Source organism: Schistocerca cancellata, chromosome 1 (assembly GCF_023864275.1).
Source record: "Schistocerca cancellata isolate TAMUIC-IGC-003103 chromosome 1, iqSchCanc2.1, whole genome shotgun sequence".
Lineage (NCBI taxonomy): Eukaryota > Metazoa > Arthropoda > Insecta > Orthoptera > Acrididae > Schistocerca > Schistocerca cancellata.
In genome coordinates, this window is record NC_064626.1 from 559,103,958 (window position 1) to 559,124,814 (window position 20,857).

General features: G+C 43.4%; 1 protein-coding gene across 1 annotated transcript in view; it reads left to right on the top strand.

Moving 5' to 3' along the window:
• LOC126180896 (organic cation transporter protein-like) overlaps nucleotides 1-20,857 on the top strand; it is a 432,242-nt gene that overhangs the window by 237,214 nt on the left and 174,171 nt on the right. The gene's annotated exons all lie outside the window — the stretch shown is intronic.

A 20,857-nucleotide genomic window follows, 5' to 3' on the forward strand; every position in this document is an offset into this window, starting at 1 on the left:
AAAAATAAGCACTGCATTGCAAGAAGCAAGGGCAGTCTGTTTCATCCAAGAAGGATATCCTTTCTGTCGTGTTGTTGCAGATGCCAATCTCTAAAAAAATGTTCAAATGTGTATGAAATCTTATGGGACTTAACTGCTAAGGTCATCAGTCCCTAAGCTTACACACTACTTAACCTAAATCATCCTAAGGACAAACACACACACCCATGCCCGAGGGAGGACTCGAACCTCCGCCGGGACCAGCCGCACAGTCCATGATTGCAGCGTCTTAGACCGCTCTGCTAATTACGCGCGGCGCCAATCTCTCTCCATATATACTATCTGTAGGTTGTGTTCATACTACAGGGAGATAGGTCAGTACACAAGTCGAGCTGGACAAAGTCGCCAACGCGTTAGGACCCCACGCCAAGAATGACATCTGTCCGTCTGCGTTGTGGCGCCGAACGGCTTCTGCAAGACGGTCTCATCAGGGCCACTGGAGCCGTTGTGTCCAATCACACAGTTAGGAACAGGTTACAAGAAAAGATCTTACGACCCAGACGTCCTGTTTGAGTAGCCCACTTGACACGACAACAACTCGCAGTTCACCTTCAGTTCCATAGTTTCCAAGTGAACTGAGAACCTCGTCACTGGTAAAATGTTTTAACTCACAGACGAATCCAGATTTCCTCTGAGGCAAGATGATGACTCTGTTCGTGTATGGAGACAACGTGGTGATAGCTACGTGCCAGATCTTGGGCAAGAAATCGACAGATTCGACCAAGGTTCCGTGATGGTCTGGGAAGGCATCAGTGTTGACAGCCATACGGATCTTGCTGTTGTCCATAGTTGCCTTGCCACCTGGTAGCGCACCGTACAGATCCTGTTAGACCGCGTGGTAGCTGCTGCGTACGGCGGTGGTCGTGAATTTCTTCTCATGCACGACAGTGCCAAAGCCTACGTGGCGGGCGTGACCAGGGACGTCTTGCGACGCCGGGGCATTGAAGTAATAGAATGGCCAACGATGAGTCCCGACCTAAACCCTATCGACCATGTGTGAGACATATCTGACGGACGTATTCGTGGGCAGCCTGCACCACTACAGACTCTGCAAGAATTCTCGAGAGCTCTCATTGGAGGATAGGAACGGGTATCATAGGTTGACTTATGCAGAGCGTGCTTCGAAGGTGTCAGGCAGTGATAAACGTTCGTGGAGGACATAAACGCCATTGAAATTCTCAAATCCCAATGAAAAGTATCTAGGATGACGGGACGAATGATTGTTTGCACTTAGTTTCCGACACATGTCGGACATTTCAGTTCTTACAATGTAAATGAACGCGAATGTAATGATGTTTTGTTGTGTACTTTGAAAGGTCTCTGTGAAAGGTCTCTGTTGGATTCCTTTCATGTTTAATTTCTTAAATCTGTTGCCATTTATGGAATAAATTCCTCTTCTAAATGTACTGTGGCGTTTCTGACTATCTGGGAGGAGACTGAGCAATGGAACGTGTTACTTTTACACATAAACAAGAACGATCTGTCACACTACTACACTTTAAAGCACAGTTTATATGTAATTCTTATATGTAATTCATGTCACACAGTCTCATGCGGAACCTACATCCGCTTTCTTTTATATACTGTATATGATAAGATACTGTCATCCCCCTTCCCTTTTGTGTGAGAGGATGAATGAGCATATGTATTTCTAGTTGCATGCTTGAGGGTAGCAGACAAGGCTGTCTGCTAGAGAACAGTAGGACCAACGTCGGAACAGGTAGCTACGCTTCCTAAAAGCAAAGAGGTTTCTATCCTTAGTATGGTCCTGTCCGTCCGTTGTCATGTTGGTATAGGAAACTGCCCCTCTGGCCACTTCCGTTGGTCTTTGTGAGCCACCCCTCAGGAAGCACGCTGGGCAGTAGGCAGTTGCTGTGTGGCCGTGGCGAGCGTCTGAAGTGGTAAGATCTCCGGCTAAGCGCGTGTCTGTTAAGTCCGTAGGACAATGGATTTCTTAAGTTCAGCCTAACTGAAAATTTAATCACCTTGATTTCAGGTTTAGCTCTAAAATATCTAATGCTATCTTAAAGTGCAGCGGAGTGTAATTCTCGTGTTAAATTCAGATTATTTTGCGGTAGTTGCTTTGTTACTACTTTGTGAGTAAAGTGGAACCACGTGTTGATCAGTAACTCTAACTAAGTTCAGCAATCTTAAATGCGAATGTTTGTGTGATTATAACGTCTCGTCTTGACTATATTTTCAATATAGCAACTTTTCTTTATGTTCAGCTCACGTGGGGTGTACTTTGCGAGACCACTACCACGTGCTTATATAACTGTTTGACCCATCAGGTTAATAGTAAGACGTTAGTAACCAGTTCAAGGTTTTTCTTTTGTCAAGTGCTTTTCGATCTAATGTATTTTAATTATCAAAATTATTGTGGAGTTGTACGCTTTGTGTAAACCAAGTTGACCACGTGGAGCATGTGGTGTAATCATCAAAGTAGCCCTCAGCTATTCTTTTTGCGAAGACTTCACAAAGAGTTAATATGAATTTAGTATACCAGTGTGTGGTAATTACATGACGGACAGGATTGTGGTATGAACGTAATTTCTTTGGGTAAAAACTGAATCTGTTGGTTGTGGTTAATTTCTTCTTGCTTATGTTTCAATGTTCTTCGTGTGTTATTTTATGAATGCAGTGTTGTATCCAGTCTCCCAATCTTGGCTCCATATTTTATGTGTTCCGTAAGATTACAATCTCACATTCTTTTCAATCGTAAATAAGGCACCAGCTCAGTTATAACTCACGTATAATATGCTGAAATTTCAATGAACAATCTTAAAATAAATTTCCAAGTATAAACTGATTTCTTTCTTTTTATTTAAATTCTCCTTTATATATATATATATTTTACCGGTTTTGTATGACTATTAAAAGATTATCATTAATGTTAGTCTGCTAAATATCTGATGAAACAGTTGCCCAGTAATCCACGGTTAACGTCCCCAGACAGATCACGGCTTTTAACCCACTTTCATTGTCTATTAGCTACGATATCAGCATAGCAAATTAAAGTTACAACCTTACACATTCAGCATACAAAATTAAAGTACCAATCTTACAACTTTATTTGTGAAAGATGAAAGTATAATTTGGTAACATTCTCAGTCCTCAGTTATAGCTCAAAGAAGTATGGTAGACGCTCCAAGTCATGTTGCCTTAATTCTTTTGAGCAGAGTATAGTGGTAGACTAGAAAGTGACAGCCATTCGAAATAGATTTTCAGCTCACACTAAACTTACAATGGTTTGCAATACAAGTTTTGGAGTTCACAATAAATTAACGACATTGCTCAGTCAATTTTTAACAGCCAACAATCAATTTTCAAAGAGAGTCTACCCTCAAGTTCCACGTACTTGTTCCTGTTGTTTCCTGGCAGTCTGGCCCTGGCAGCCAAAGACGATGGTCAGGTGTGTCTGAGCTGCGCTTTGGTTACTGTGTCTGTGTGTATGTTGTCTGTTTTGAAAGAGGCCTTCTGGCCTTCTGGCCGAAAGCTTAAGACTTCCTAACACTTAAATCTATATTCGATGTTAACAAATTTGTCATTTTCAGAAATGCTTTTCTTGCCATTGGCAGTCTACATTTTATATCCTCTCTACTTCGGCCATCATCTGTTATTTTGCTCCTCAAATCAAGTGTCCTGTTTCCTAATCTAATTCCCTCAGCACTGCATGGCTTAGTTCGAATACAATCCATTATCCTTGTTTACCTTTTGTTGATGTTCACCTTATATCCTCCTTTCAAGACACTTTTCATTCCATTCAACTGTTCTTCCAAGTCCTTCGTTGTCTCTGGCAGAATTACAATGTCATCGGCACATCTCAAAGTTTTTATTTCTTCTCCACGACCTTAAATGCCTATTCCAAATTTTTCTTTGGTTTACTTTACTGTTGAGATTGAATAACATCGACGATAGACTAAAACCCTGTCTTACTCCCTTCTCAGTCACTGCTTACCTTTCATGCCCCTCGACTCTTAACTGCTGTCTGATGTCTATACAAGTTGTAAATAGCCTTTCATTCCCTGTATTTTACCCATGCTACCTTCAGAATTTCACAAAATATACTTCCTTGAAATTTATTAATTTAACATTTTGTAGACAGTGGTACGTTCAGTATCGGTATGTATCGTTTTCTTTCTTCAAACGCAGTTTATGATAATTGAACCTTTGTCAGTATTATGTACTTGAGATATTTTCAGAACATGAGGATGACTAGCTCCTACATATATTCTCTGTATCTCGTTACTCATAAATCGTTACTTCACTTTTTGCGTGTCACGCTTCTCAGAGAAAAATCGGGAATTTGGAAGAATAAATTCTTCACACAGCATTACTTCCCACTTTTCGGAAATAAATTACTTATTTTCGCCTTTTGTATTATTAAAAAATCATAATTACAGCGTAATCCATGTCACGTCATATGCCAAACAAGCATTCAGGACTAAATTCGAAAGGGAACTGAACATTACAAAAGCTACATTCCTACCTCTTTTCATGTCATTTTTTTTAATGGGGCGGCGATAGTCCGTTCCCAACGAACTACACGCGGCCGTTTTGCTCCGATATCCGCTCGTTCAACATGCAGAACAAAAGATAAACATTTTGTAATAATTGCACAAATCATTAAGGGTAAAAACTCTGTAATTATGTTTTTAAAGAAATATTTACCTTACATCGCGTAAGTGGCAAAGATAACAATGTGACTGAAAAATCTTCCACTCCACGATATATATATTCTATGAATATATATATTCTATGAATATATATATTCTATGAATATATATATTCTATGAATTCATAGTTGTTTTGTTAACTTTTCTTTCCATATGTTGATCATCCATACCTATTTCCAGACATGCTGTGTTAAACTTTCCTATTCGTGCATCAGGAGCCAACAGTGCAAGCTCATCCCAGTGAAGACATGTAACATCTTACTCAAGGGCTGCTGAAAATTGTTTAGTGATGTGGAATATCCTTGTCGGAGACCACCTCAAATTCTGAATTCCCCACAATCCTGGTGACGTCTAATAATTAATCGGTGTAACACTCTTGGGCATTGTACCAACATACATTGAGTCAGTACTTTGCTCGTCAAGAGGTGTCTGTACAGATTCGTTCAAAGTGAGACAGACGCTTCCTCAACATCTATTAATCCATACCCAAATGACGTATTGTGCTGTATTATGTTCTGAAAGCAGCTTTAATTATTTTACTTGCTTAAAATACAATTCTTTTTCTATGCATTTTAAATTGATTTTATGACAATTTTATAAATCATGGAGAAAAGGATGATGGATGTATATTTTTTTGTTTCGAGTGTCTCCTTACTTTTGGAGCTGAATAATTATAGGACTGTTTTGGAAAATTTTCAACTACAGACCGATTTGCAGGTCGATTTAGTATTACTTTTCCTTCAGGTGTAAATACTTCTAATGAATAATTTGTCACTGTGTGTAAATAAGTTGCGAATCTCCTCCTAAACTACTGGATCGATTTCAACCAAACTTGATATACGTATCCCTTGCTGTTGGGCAACAATCGCTGTGTGGGTAGCAAACATCTACTTATCATAGTTCAGGAGATATGGTGCCGTAAACACTGAGATGCTTGAAAAACTGCTGCTTCATGCATGAAGTTTTAATATTTAACACTTTACTACTGAGTCACTCCTACAGTCCACTTAACTTCTGGGTTAAATAAACATTACAGAGAAATTGTATTTGTATACTGTGTCCCTTAATTTGGACGCTGTACTTATACACTGAAGCGCCAAAGAAACTGGTATAGGTATACGTTTTCAAATACAGAGATAAGCAAACAGGTAGAAAATGGCGCTGCGGTCGGCAACGCCTATAGAAGACAACAAGTGTCTGGCGCAGTTGCTAGATCGGTTACTGTTGTTATAGTGACATCTTATCAAGGTTTAAGTGAGTTTGAATGAGGTGATATAGTCGGCGTAAGAGCAATGGGACACAGCACGCCGCGATAGCGAAGAAGTGGGGATTTTCCAGTACGACTATTTCACGAGTGTGTCGTGAATATCAGGAATCCGGAAAAACATCAAATCTCCGACATCGCTGTGGCCGGAAAAACATCCTGCAAGAACGAGATCAACGATGACTGAAGAGAAACGTTCAACATGACAGAAGTGAAACCCTTCCACAAATTGCTGCAGATTTCAGTGCTGGGCCATCAACAAGTGTCAGCATGCTAACCATTCAACGAAACATCATCGATATGGGCTTTCGGAGCCTAAGGCCAACTCGTGTACCCTTGTTGACCGCACAACACAAAACTTTACGTCTCGCCTGGGCCCGTCAACACCGACATTGGACTGTTGATGACTGGAAACACGTTGCCTGGTCGGACGAATTTCGTTTCGAATTTAAAAAGCGGATGGACATGTACGGGTAAGGAGACAACCTCATGAATCCACGGACCCTGCATGTCAGCAGCGGACTGTTCAAGCTGGTGGAGGCTCTGTAAGTGTGTGGAACGTGTGCAGTTGGAGTGAAATGGAATCCCTAATACGTCTACATACGACTCTGACTAGTGACACGTTCTTAAGCATCCTGTCTGATCACCTGCATCCATTCACGTTCATTGTGCATTCCGACGGACCCACTGGCCAGCAAACTCCCCAGACAAGATCGTTGTTAAGCTCATCCACGATGCCTTGCATCGTGCTGTTCAGAAGAGATTTCCACCCCCTCGTACTCTTACGGATTTATAGACATCACTGCAGGATTCATGGTGTCAGTTCCCTTTCGTGGTGTCAGTTTCCCCCAGCAGTACTTCAGACACTCGTAGAGTCCATGCCATGTCGTGTTGCGGCACTTCTGCGTGCTCTCTGGGGCCCTACACGATATTAGGCAAGTGTATCAGTTTCTTTGGCTCTTCAGTGTATTTTCGTACGTCATGCATATTTCTTTGTACCGCTGTTACGTAATTTCGAAGGTGTTTTCATGATTACAAGAAAATTAAATTTTTTTGATATTACACTACAAACGTAGTTCATTTTTTCGTTTCTGATAATAAAAATTGGCAAAATGAACACCCTGGTAATGCCAGGTTTGTCAGCTAGTCCGTTTATATTATTCATGAAATGACTAACGTTTTCTACAATGGACATTACGTGCCCCAGGAAACCAGTTTCCCCACCACACTACAGCAGTTCATAATTTCATTAATGTGAGAAGCACGACGATGATTTCAAGTTGATGTCATCGCTCCCAAACTTGTAACAAGAACCGCGTGGAAAAAATGTGGGATAATATGAAGTCCCAACTAAGAATCACAATGCGTATCATCAAATTGTACAAGTATTCCTTGACGTCTGCCTGTACATCTGATGCACCTACATCCAGTCACGTAATTCTCAATGAAACGTGACAGCGTTTGCAGGTGTAAAATTCTCATCAGCTATGATGATGATTGGGTTGTGGGGCGCTCAACTGCGCGGTCATCAGCGCCCGTACAAAGTTCCAATTATTACACAGGCCAATTTGTACATAATTCAATCTGCCACTGTCACGAATGATGATGATGAAATGATGAGGACAACACGAACACCCAGTCCCGGGGCTCATCAGCTATGACACTTCTGTCTCTTACTGGATGTTGAGTGCACTTGACAGAACGCAGTGTAGTAGGTTTGGTCGTCGAAATTGAGCCAACATGCTGTCAGCGTCATATTTATAATGTTCTCATTGGCCAATGAGAGGTGAGCTTAACGCCTCCTCAAATTTGCATCAGTCTAGTCTCCTTGAAGTACGTGCCAGAAGAATAGTCCGACAAGTACTTATCGATAAGTGCGAGATAAATAGTTTACGTGCTGCGAGACATTTAGATAACGTGCTTAATGGAGATAATATCGCTGTCGTTTGTAATCTGCCGCTATTGGTTGTACAAAGCGCCAAACAGCCTCTTGACAATACACGTGCGAACGTTTTCTTTAGGTTACAGTAAGTAATGCACCTGGTACGTTACTGGCAAATTTCAGTCTCGCTTTAACTTTTATGATAAAACATTCCTTGAATAATGAACACGTAATTCTTAATGAAATTTTAGTATCGCAAGTGACAGAAGAGTTTGGAAGTGTAAAATTGTCAGCAGCTACGATATTCCTGTCTCTTACTGGTTATAGTGGCGTTTAGGAGGAGGTGGGTACAAAATCTCCTCCAGCTGTCCTTAGATAGGCTTTTCGTGGTTTCCATAAACCACTCCAGTCGACTTTGATAAGGTCACGGCTGACTACCATCCCAGTCTGTGTATCACATACGAGAATGCGCTCTAATCGGAATGTCCTCAACGGGACATTAAATCCTAACTTTCCATTCTCTGTGTTATCTCCAACTGGGACGAATAAGGAATGTGCTTGAATATTCAGTGCTGTTCCGAATGGTACCTCAGCTGTTAAGAAGGGGCAGCTAGCTTTTCTAGGCAATCCAACACATTTTCCCTACCAACTGCAGTAGTCTTTCTATTGTCGATATGTTTGTGTCTTAATCTGTACATGTAAACAAAATATTGTAGGAATAATTGTTGTCTTTTGAGTTTGAGGAAGGTCGTACGGCATTTTTATCGTGGACTCTGTTCATTTATATAACTGGAGACATTTTGCTTCCTCGCTGTCATTGGTAACTTTCCATTGGGAAATTTGAAGTGTTATTTGTTGAAGTCATCTACATCTACATCGATACTCTACAAATCACACTTAAGTGCCTAGCAAAGGCTTCATGGAACCACTTTCTGCATAATTCTCCATCATTCCACTTTCGAACAGCGCGCGGAAAAAACTAACATCTATATCATTCGGTGCGAGCTCTGATTTCCCTTATTATACTATATGTTCGTTTCTCCCTATGTAAGTCGTCGTCAACAAAATATTTGCGCATTTGGAGCAGAAAGTCGGTGATTGAAATATCGAGAGAAAATCCCGCTGCAACGAGAAACACCTTTATTTTAATGATGTTCACCCCAAATCCTGGCCGGCCGCAGTGGCCGAGCGGTTTTAGGCGCTTCAGTCTGGAACCACGCGACCGCAACGGTCGCACGGTCGCAGGTTCGAATCCTGCCTCGGGCACGGATGTGTGTGATGTCCTTAGGTTAGTTAGGTTTCAGTAGTTCTAAGTTCAATGGGACTGATGACCTCAGATGTTAAGTCCCATAGTGCTCAGAGCCATTTGAACCCAAATCCTGTATCACGTCCGTGACACACTGTGCTCTATTTTTCGATAATACAAAACGTGCTGCTCGTCTTGAACTTTCTCGATGCACTCCGTTAATGCTATCTGGTAAGGATCCCACTCCGCGCAGCAGTACTCCAAAAGAGGAGTAGCTCTGTTCCATATTCTACGTGTTCTGTCAGTAAAACGCAGTCTTTGGTTTGTATTCCACAGAACTTTTTCTAATGTGTTCTTTCCAATTTAAACACCGCCATGGGGAACGCCAGAAATTACTTCTGTTTTATTCGATGACTTTCCGTCAGTTAGTACGAACTGTGACCTCTCTGACGGAAAATCACGAATCCAGTCACGTAACCGAGACGATATTCCATAAGCAGGCAATTTGATTACAAGCGGCTTGTGAAGTACAGTGTCAACAGCGCCCTGGAGACCTAGAAATACGGAATCAATCTAAAATCCCTTGTCAATAGCACACAACACTTCATGCGAGTAAAGAGCTAGTTGTGTTTCACAGGAACGATGTTTTCTAAATTCGTGTTGACTGTGTGTCAATAGACCTCTCTCTTCGAGGTAATTCATAATGTTGGAACACAATATACGTTCCCAAATCCTACTGCATATCGACATTAAGGATATGGGCCTCTAATTTGGTGGATTACTCTTATTGTCTTTCTTGAGTACTAGACTTTGGGTATGGATGTTCCGTCGAGCGAGCGGTTTTATATGACTGTTAAGTTTGAAGCTGTTGCATCTGCATAGTCTGAAAGGAACATGATTGGTATACGGTCTGAACCGGAAGAATTGCTTTTGTTAAGTGATTTAAGTTGCTCCACGATAACGTTTTGTGTAGGTGACTGATGAGAACAAGTGGAACTAAACGTCAAATTTATGTCCCAATTGAATTATGAGGGGCGACCAAACGTTTCTGTTTGAGGGCATTGCTGCAGCTTATATACAACTATACGCGACTATGATGCTGGTATATAAGCACCGACATGTAGAGAAGTGATTAGTGTGGCATTTGTCTTTCTGAAGTGGTACGATAAATGTGGTAATGTGAACTATTGCGACGTTATTACCAAATGCGTACTACCAGGATTGGTGTGCTGTTGACATAAAAGTTTTCTGGGTATTGTACCGCGTCATATTGTATAAAACTACTGCTGGAGAAAACCAACGTTTCGGGCACGGGTGCAGCAGCCTTCTGTGTCTGCTGGTGAGTTCTAGCTACGCAGTGTCCCGTATGTTTTGTTATTACTGTTCATTGCGCATGACATTACGTCATGGTTAAAAAAGATAGTTCATTTCATTGATCACTTATGGAAAAAGGAGAGGAAACTTTATTTTAATAGGTTACTGCGGTGGAGGGAGAGCCTAACCTCTGTTGTCTATCGGCTTTTGTATTATGTGCCATGACTGGACGTCACCGGCGAATGAGAAGTTGGCTCCTAATTACCAAATGCTGGACGTCGGCCGCGCGGCGGCAGTTACTCGCCGGCACTGCTCATGCCTCGTGTTGACAGTGCGGTCTGTTGGGCTCTGATTGCTGGCAGCGATGATGGGGCAAGCCTGAGTCAAATGGTTCAAACGGCTCTGAGCACTATGCGACTTAACCTCTGAGGTCATCAGTCCCCTAGAACTTAGAACTACTTAAACCTAACTAACCTAAGGACATCACACACATCCATGCCCGAGGCAGGATTCGAACCTGCGACCGTAGCGGTCGCTCGGCTCCAGACTGTAGCGCCTAGAACCGCACGGCCACTCCGGCCGGCAAGCCTGCGTCTATCCTCTCTATTCATGTTCTTAGGGTGCTTCAGTAGTTTGATGGCACTTCTGATTTTGCGTTTCGTCATAACCGGCTGCTTGACCAACACACAGGCTTCGCTGAATTTTATTTCTTTTCTGCATTCTTGCTGATGTTCTACCACTGCAGATTTGCTGTGTTGCCCTAGAGCCTAGGCGAATATATCGCTCGTGTTCCCGAATGCGCGTTGCTGTTGTCCTGCCAGTCTCGCCGATGTATGCCCCTCCACATGCGCATTCCACCTTGTACACGCCTGCAGTGTGTAATGCATCCATCTTCTCCTTAGTGAAGCCTAGAACGTCCCGTATCCTGCGATTGCGAAAAAGAAATAAAATTCAGCGAAGCCTGTGTGTTGGCCAAGTAGCCGGTTATGACGAAGCGCAAAATCAGAAGTGCCATCAAAATACTGAAGCACCCTAAGAACATGAATAGAGAGGATAGACGCAGGCTTTCCCCATCTTCGCTGCCGGCCATCAGAGCCCAACAAACCGCAATGTCAACACGAGGCACGAGCACTACCGGCGAGTAACTGCCGCCGCGCGGCCGACGTCCAGCATTTGGTAATTAGGAGCCAACTTCTCATTCGCCGGTGATCACCTATCGTGGCACATAATACAAGAGCCAATAGACAACAGAGGTTACGTTCTCCTTCCTCCGCAATAACCTATTAAAATAAAGTTCCCTCTTCTTCTTACTTAAGTGATCAATGAAACGTACTATGTTTTAAAATTGCGCAGCGAACAGTAACAGCAAAATATAAGGGACACTGCATAGCTAGAACGCACCAGTAGACCCAGAAGAAGGCTGCTGCAACCGTGGCCGGAACGTTGGTTTTTCTCCATCTGGAGTATTTTTATACATTATGACACTGTACCATATCCAGAAAACTTTTATGTCGACTGACTCTGGCCGCAGAAGTCTACACAATTATATCATCATCATCAAAATCAACAACAACATCATCATCGTGTTAAAAACACACTCGCGTTTTAAGCGGACTAGTGAACAACACAGACATAGTATTTAATGAAAGAGAGTTAACACTATTAAACAAAGATTCAAAATATGATGCAAAAGAAAACCTTTCATACAAAACACTGAATTAGCTCATGGTGGCAACAAAGAATGCAACATACATTGTAAAACTAAAAAGCAATGAAAACTGTCATTGGTCATCAGGTAAACAAACTCTTCTAAAAGGAAGCAGTGAGTTTGAAGATAAACAAAGACACATACAAAATGATTCAAAAACGGTAGGCTGTATAAACCAAGAACTTAGGGAAAATCATTCTCTAACCTTAAAGTCAGATAAAAGCCACAAAACTGTCATTATGAAAGCAAGTGAATACATTGAGAAAGCTCTTCAATTTTTCCCAGAAAACAAGATAGTACAACTTAACAAATATCCAATGAAACAACTCTATAACAAAATCAAAGAACAGCTAAAGGAAACACAGTTCTGACAAAATATGAAAAGAAATACACTACCTGTGTGAAACCTAAAACTCCTCTATTAAGATCACAACCTAAGGTACACCAGGAAGGTGTCCTCTCAGGCCTGTAGTTAAAGGTATGAACAGCCCTGCATGCAAACTGTTTCACACAATCAATCAGTTCCTAAAAAAGAATTTCACATACGAGACAACATATACTGCAAAAACAGTGCAACACTAGTCACTGAAATAAACATCCCAGATGACGCCCACTTTGTCACTAGACATCACAAAGCTATATTCCAATATCCCTCTTAATGAACCTATTGAAGTAATAAGGAACAACTTACTAAAGCACAAAAAGTGTTCACACACTGAAATTATTGATTTTGTAGTGTTACTAGAACTAATCCTTCACTACAGCTACTTTGCATTCAGTGGTAACATTTATCAATAGCCAGATGGGCTAGCCATGGGTCCATACACACCTGGCTCAATAGCAGACAGTAGTATACTACGAAAGATACGTTATTTTCCTCAAAGGTGGCACCATACACACCAATAGCATCGTAAATTTGTCACTGATGTTTGTACCTACATGACCACCGAACACTGCTATCGGAGGTTCTTCTACAGGGAAAATGGGAGCAGTCTCAGTGGGGGAACAGCTTTTCCAGTTCGGTCGGACTGCACCTTAGACTCAGAGATATTAATGTACAAGGAATCATTGTAATCAACATTTTTTATTGATTTTTTGTTTCAGTGAACATTAAGAACCACCCCGACCTGTTGTCCTTTCCTATACACAGCCCATGGGAGATCCTTTGGTTGTACTTTTCCGAAGTAGCAGGAGAGAGGCATCAATGACATTGAAAATTTGAGTTGGTCCTGGAGGAGTGCCATTATTATAGGAAATCATTGCTCATTACAACATTTGTAACCACGGATTCGTAACGGTGTAGTTGGCGTCTGAGGGAGCTAGGGGAGAGGACCAAACCCAGTGCTGGCACATAGGTTGTAGTGCAACATGACATATAGTTAGATAATGACATGGTTCACTGTTAGGCTCTTCGAGAAATGGAGAGGCCAAAAACATACGCAGGAGCTGCATCTCCCATGGGCATGAGTGGTGGAACGACGTCATCACTTGCTGTGGTTGTCTTGTTGTTCCGTGCAGCCGTTGGTGGAAGGCGTTATGGTTGACCGCCAAGGAATAATCGAAGAGCCTGTATTAGCAATGAACGTTATGTAAAATGTAATGTAACTGACTTACTCCACTGTATAAGGACAAAAGAGAAGGAGCAGTCTGGTGCTCATTATGAAGTATAAATGATTAGTTTGACAATACAGGGTGAGTCACCTAACGTTACCGCTGAATATATTTCGTAAACCACATCAAATACTGACGAATCGATTCCACAGACCGAACGTGTGGAGAGGGGCTAGTGTAATTGGTTAATACAAACCACAAAAAAATGCACGGAAGTATGTTTTTTAACACAAACCTACGTTTTTTTTTAAATGGAACCACGTTAGTTTTGTTAGCACATCTGAACATATAAACAAATACGTAATCAGTGCCGTTTGTTGCATTGTAAAATGTTAATTACATCCAGAGATATTGTAACCTAAAGTTGACGCTTGAGTACCACTCCTCCGCTGTTCGATCGTGTGTATCGGAGAGCACCGAATTACATAGGGATCCAAAGGGAACGGTGATGGACCTTAGGTACAGAAGAGACTGGAACAGCACATTACGTCCACATGCTAACACCTTTTTATTGGTCTTTTTCACTGACGCACATGTACATTACCATGAGGGGTGAGGTACACGTACACGCGTGGTTTCCGTTTTCAGTTACGGACTGGAATAGAGTGTGTCCTGACATGTCAAGCCAATAGATGTTCAATGTGGTGGCCATCATTTGCTGCACACAATTGCAATCTCGGGCGTAACGAATGTCGTACACGCCGCAGTACATCTGGTCTAATGTCGCCGCAGGCTGCCACAATACGTTGTTTCATATCCTCAGGGGTTGTAGGCACATCACGGTACACATTCTCCTTTAACGTACCCCACAGAAAGAAGTCCAGAGGTGTAAGATCAGGAGTACGGGCTGGCCAATTTATGCGTCCTCCACGTCCTATGAAACGCCCGTCCAACATCCTGTCAAGGGTCAGCCTAGTGTTAATAGCGGAATGTGCAGGTGCACCATCATGCTGATACCACACTCGTCGACGCATTTCCAGTGGGACATTTTCGAGCAACGTTGGCAGATCATTCTGTAGAAACGCGATGTATGTTGCAGCTGTTTGGGCCCCTGTAATGAAGTGAGGACCAATGAGGTGGTCGCCAATGATTCCGCACCATACATTTACAGTCTACGGTCGCTGTCGCTCTACCTGTCTGAGCCAGCGAGGATTGTACACGGACCAGTAATGCATGTTCCGTAGATTCACTGCCCCGTGGTTTGTGAAACCCGCTTCCTCGGTAAACAGGTAGAACTGCAACGCATTCTCTTAATGCCCATTGACAGAATTGCACTCGATGATTAAAGTCATCACCATGTAATTGCTGATGTAGCGACACATGAAACGGGTGAAAGCGGTGACGATGCAGTATGCGCATGACACTACTTTGACTCAGTCCACCGGCTCTCGCAATGTCCCGTGTACTCATGTGTGGGTTCATGGCAACAGCAGCTAACACACCAACTGCACCCGCTTCTCCTGTGACGGGCCTGTTACGGACCCGTTTGCGTGCTACGACCACGCCTGTTGCATACAATTGGCGGTAGATGTTTTGCAATGTGCGGCTCGTTGGATGCTCTCTGTCCGGGTACCGTTCTGCATACACCCTGCAGGCTTCAGCTGCATTTCGTCGACACTCGCCATAGATGAGTATCATCTCCGCCTTTTCAGAGTTCGAATACACCATGGTCACAGTTCCTACAACACTACACTATCACAGACGTCTGGTAACACGGTGTACTGCAGTTGGTCTGCGTGCGGAGACGAATGCAGAATAACAATAGCAGCAAGCGCTACATGCAGACACTGCAACAGCTAGACCAAACCACAACAGTGCACTACAGCCACACTCGTAAACATGGTCGTCATCGTAAACATGTCCCTGCAGATGCTGCTCACCGACCGTGGCCCGTGTCTGTTACAACACGCAACTGAACGTCGGACGTTTCAAGCGTCAACTTTAGGTTACAATATCTCCGGATGTAATCAACATTTTACAATGCAACAAACGGCACTGATTACGTATTTGTTTATATGTTCAGATGTGCTAACAAAACTAACGTGGTTCCATTTAAAAAAACGTAGGTTTGTGTTAAAAAACATACTTCCGTGCATTTTTTTATGGTTTGTATTAACCAATTACACTAGCCCCTCTCCTCACGTTCGGTCTGTGGAATCGATTCGTCAGTATTTGATGTGGTTTACGAAATATATCCAGCGGTAATGTTAGGTGACTCACCCTGTATATGGTTGAAATGATGGAACTCTGGGTATATGTGCTTTACGTTATTTGAGGAGAAAAATGAGCTCTTTTTCCAGCCAATTCACTAAATCTTCAGGGAAGAGAATATCTGCACCGATCTGGGACCGAATAGCAGGACCCGTACTACAGGTTAAATTTATAGGCGGCAGTAGTATCCAGAAGATATTAGCAAACAAATCGAATCTACGAAAGTCTTGTGCTACTTCAGGAGGACGTACATAAGTAGTACGTTTGACGTCTCCTTGTGAGCACTAGGCAACACAAGGTTATCGCTCTTGGCTGGCACCATACATTTCCTCGTCCTTAATGACACTTGTGATTGTGACATTAGCACATACTTATTAATATTCGAATGTTGGATATTTTAATCACCTGAGAATGCTTCAGCAAAGTGCGCAATAACTGTGATGTTTGAGAGTTCTAACGCGACTCAACGTTCTCTAGAAGGAAAGTACCTTTCAAACACAACTACAAACGTAGATTTTATTGCATTTGGAGAAAGACCGCTTTTAATTCATTGTGTCCCTGCTAAGGTTTGTGTTTTAACTGGCTTAGCAGTTTTTCCATCTTTCATTCCCAGTAAGTCTTCATTCGTTTATTGTGTTTATGGCCGGCCGGTGTGGCCGAGCGGTTCTAGGCGCTTTAGTCTGGAACCTCGCGACCGCTACGGTCGGAGGTTCGAATCCTGCCTCGGGCATGGATGTGTGTGATGTACTTAGGTGAGTTACGTTTAAGTAGTTATAGGGTACTGATGACCTCAGATGTTGAGTCCCATAGTGCTCAGAGCCATTTGAGTCATTTGTTTATGTATTAAGTATTGCCGCACGGTAGCTCAGCGTGTTCGGCCAGAGAGCAGGCTGGTTCAAATGGTTCAAATGGCTCTGAGTACTATGGGACTTAACATCTATGGTCATCAGTCCCCTAGAACTTAGAACTACTTAAACCTAACTAACCTAAGGACATCACACAACACCCAGTGATCACGAGGCAGAGAAAATCCCTGACCCCGCCGGGAATCGAACCCGGGAACCCGGGCGCGGGAAGCGAGAACGCTACCGCACGACCACGAGCTGCGGACAGCAGGCTGGTTTCTGTAATAAAAGAACTGAGTGAAGGGATCAACAACAAACTTCAACGACCAAACGCAACGAACAGTAAGAAACAAACTGTAAAAATAATAATAATAATAATAATAATAAAACAATGTACTTCAATCCATCCGGAAAATTTTGTCGGATATGCGTCTCAAGAAATTTATGTTTGTGAATTAGGGTTCTAAATTCTGTTCTATCTTGAATGATTTCCTCATAAATGCCAATACCTTCATTAACTTCCGTTAACCTGTTGTGCTTTTAGATCGGTAATTGTCAGTTTAGAATTTTCTTCAAGAGAGTTTTCATACATTCCATACAGGTAACTCTATAGCTGTAATCACCGTTTCTAGATAGCATCTGCGATTTTTATTGCATCCGTTTCAGGTGAGTTTGTAAGCTATCTGTAGTTTTCTAGTCTTTCTTTATTGGCGGTTTATCTGGGTATAAATATGCAACCATAGCTTTTTTTTTTTTTTTTTTTTTTTTTTTTTTTTTGCAGCTAGCAAGATTGAATATATTGTCTCAACTCGTGTAAATAGTTATTTTTTACTACAATGCACCTCAGGCCATAGACCATGATGTAGCAAAGCGTTATATCTGTTGTATACATATTCTTTGTATTTTCATCCAGTGTTTGCATTCTGTGAATATGTGTGACACCTAGTGCAACTAAAAACCGTGTATATTTGTGCGTAGAGCAGATAGTGTACATAATGTCAGTCGATTTGCTATGGTTACCCGACGCAGTGCTCTGTAAGTACCCAAAACGTAGCAACATTCCCGTTACATAAGCATTTCGTCACCGATTACTAAATTTCCGCCATTTTCGCCAGCCGCATCACCTCACCGTATAGCTACACTTGGTCCACGATGTAATTGCCCTTGTAACAAGCCCACCTGATGATGAGCCAAAAAAAATGGTTCAAATGGCTCTGAGCACTATGGGACTTAACATCTGTGGTCATCAGTCCCCTAGAACTTAGAACTACTTAAACCTACCTAACCTAAGGATATCACACACATCCATGCCCGAGGCAGAATTCGTACCTGCGACCGTAGCAGTCGCGCGGTTCCGGACTGCGCGCCTAGAACCGCTAGACCACCGCGGCCGGCGATGATGAGCCTGCAGTGGCTAGTTAATGGTACAATATATCGTGTGTAAAATCCAAAAAAGCGACTGTTTTCGTATTGATACCCAGATAAATTGCCAATTTAAATTACAGTTGCAGTTCGTCGTCCATAATGGATATACACTCCTGGAAATGGAAAAAAGAACACATTGACACCGGTGTGTCAGACCCACCATACTTGCTCCGGACACTGCGAGAGGGCTGTACAAGCAATTATCACACGCACGGCACAGCGGACACACCAGGAACCGCGGTGTTGGCCGTCGAATGGCGCTAGCTGCGCAGCATTTGTGCACCGCCGCCGTCAGCTTCAGCCAGTTTGCCGTGGCATACGGAGCTCCATCGCAGTCTTTAACACTGGTAGCATGCCGCGACAGCGTGGACGTGAACCGTATGTGCAGTTGACGGACTTTGAGCGAGGGCGTATAGTGGGCATGCGGGAGGTCGGGTGGACGTACCGCCGAATTGCTCAACACGTGGGGCGTGAGGTCTCCACAGTACATCAATGTTGTCGCCAGTGGTCGGCGGAAGGTGCACGTGCCCGTCGACCTGGGACCGGACCGCAGCGACGCACGGATGCACGCCAAGACCGTAGGATCCTACGCAGTGCCGTAAGGGACCGCACCGCCACTTCCCAGCAAATTAGGGACACTGTTGCTCCTGGGGTATCGGCGAGGACCATTCGCAACCGTCTCCATGAAGCTGGGCTACGGTCCCGCACACCGTTAGGCCGTCTTCCGCTCACGCCCCAACATCGTGCAGCCCGCCTCCAGTGGTGTTGCGACAGGCGTGAATGTAGGGACGAATGGAGACGTGTCGTCTTCAGCGATGAGAGTCGCTTCTGCCTTGGTGCCAATGATGGTCGTATGCGTGTTTGGCGCCGTGCAGGTGAGCGCCACAATCAGGACTGCATACGACCGAGGCACACAGGGCCAACACCCGGCATCATGGTGTGGGGAGCGATCTCCTACACTGGCCGTACACCACTGGTGATCGTCGAGGGGACACTGAATAGTGCACGGTACATCCAAACCGTCATCGAACCCATCGTTCTACTATTCCTAGACCGGCAAGGGAACTTGCTGTTCCAACAGGACAATGCACGTTCGCATGTATCCCGTGCCACCCAACGTGCTCTAGAAGGTGTAAGTCAACTACCCTGGCCAGCAAGATCTCCGGATCTGTCCCCCATTGAGCATGTTTGGGACTGGAGGAAGCGTCGTCTCACGCGGTCTGCACGTCCAGCACGAACGCTGGTTCAACTGAGGCGTCAGGTGGAAATGGCATGGCAAGCCGTTCCACAGGACTACATCCAGCATCTCTACGATCGTCTCCATGGGAGAATAGCAGCCTGCATTGCTGCGAAAGGTGGATATACACTGTACTAGTGCCGACATTGTGCATGCTCTGTTGCCTGTGTCTATGTGCCTGTGGTTCTGCCAGTGTGATCATGTGATGTATCTGACCCCACGAATGTGTCAATAAAGTTTCCCCTTCCTGGGACAATAAATTCACGGTGTTCTTTTTTCAATTCCCAGGAGTGTATTTAAATATTTCTTTCTTAGCTCCCCTACTTTGCACCGCCGATTTGATCATTTCTTCTAGGCGTTCAGAGTGGCCTAGCGAGGCAGTGGGCGTCATGATTTAGGATTAATAACAAGGCATACTTAATACACTAGTGGAGAGAGTGGTACATGGGACCTACGTAGGGAGATGTATAACGGAACGTTGAATGCCAGGATTTGGCGTCGGCCCGCTCCAAGTCCTGGTCAGGGACAGAGAGAGCGAGCAGCTACCAGCTTACCAGCTCCGCCATAGCTCAACATCACGCCATTTGATTTGGGGGAGGGGGGCACTGATTGATCGCCTAAGTAGCATCGCAGCATCACCGCTGACACCGAAGTGCAGCACTGGCGGAACGGACGAGGTTCCCTGCTTCCCAGACCCGGTCTGGAAGATGGATTGGCAGGTATCAAGACTTACAATTTTGTTGTTAATAGATATTGTCACTTCTATATAGGGCCTCTTCTCACATGAAATTTGAAGCTAACTTTTTTTCCCTTATTTCGTGGAGTTTCTCTACAAACGGAGTGCTTCTGGTCTGTTATTCCTGGAGATTGCCCTGTCATCAGCAAATGCCTGACAATGAAGACAAATTTTATTTTAGAGGCTTCTGCCAATGTTAAAGTTTCATTTTGCCATTTCCTGGGCACTTTCTGTAGGACTAAGCTGAACAGCAGTGACGATAATCTATCCCCTTTCTGACCCTGATTGGTTCAGAAAGTCCACCCAAAAACTTAATCTGTAGATCTCGTGTTGGGCATAGATTATTTGATCAATTCCCCTCTTTATTTTCGACCTGGAATTCCTCTGGTTATTAAGGTATGTACACATCCGTATAGAAAATCGAGCGATTGTCTATAGCCCTTGTAGAGGGACTGTCTACAGACACGTGGCTAGACAATGTATATAGACAGGCTAAACGACTTTTTTGCTGCTTGTGCACTGATGGTAATGGATAGTGAAAGAGACTGGAAAAGGATATGTTCGTGGAAACGTGAACTGTTTGTGGAGGAGCTTCATTTCGACTTTCGACTCTGAGAATAGCAAACAGTACTTTTTTTCAACATCACTCACTGATACTAAAGT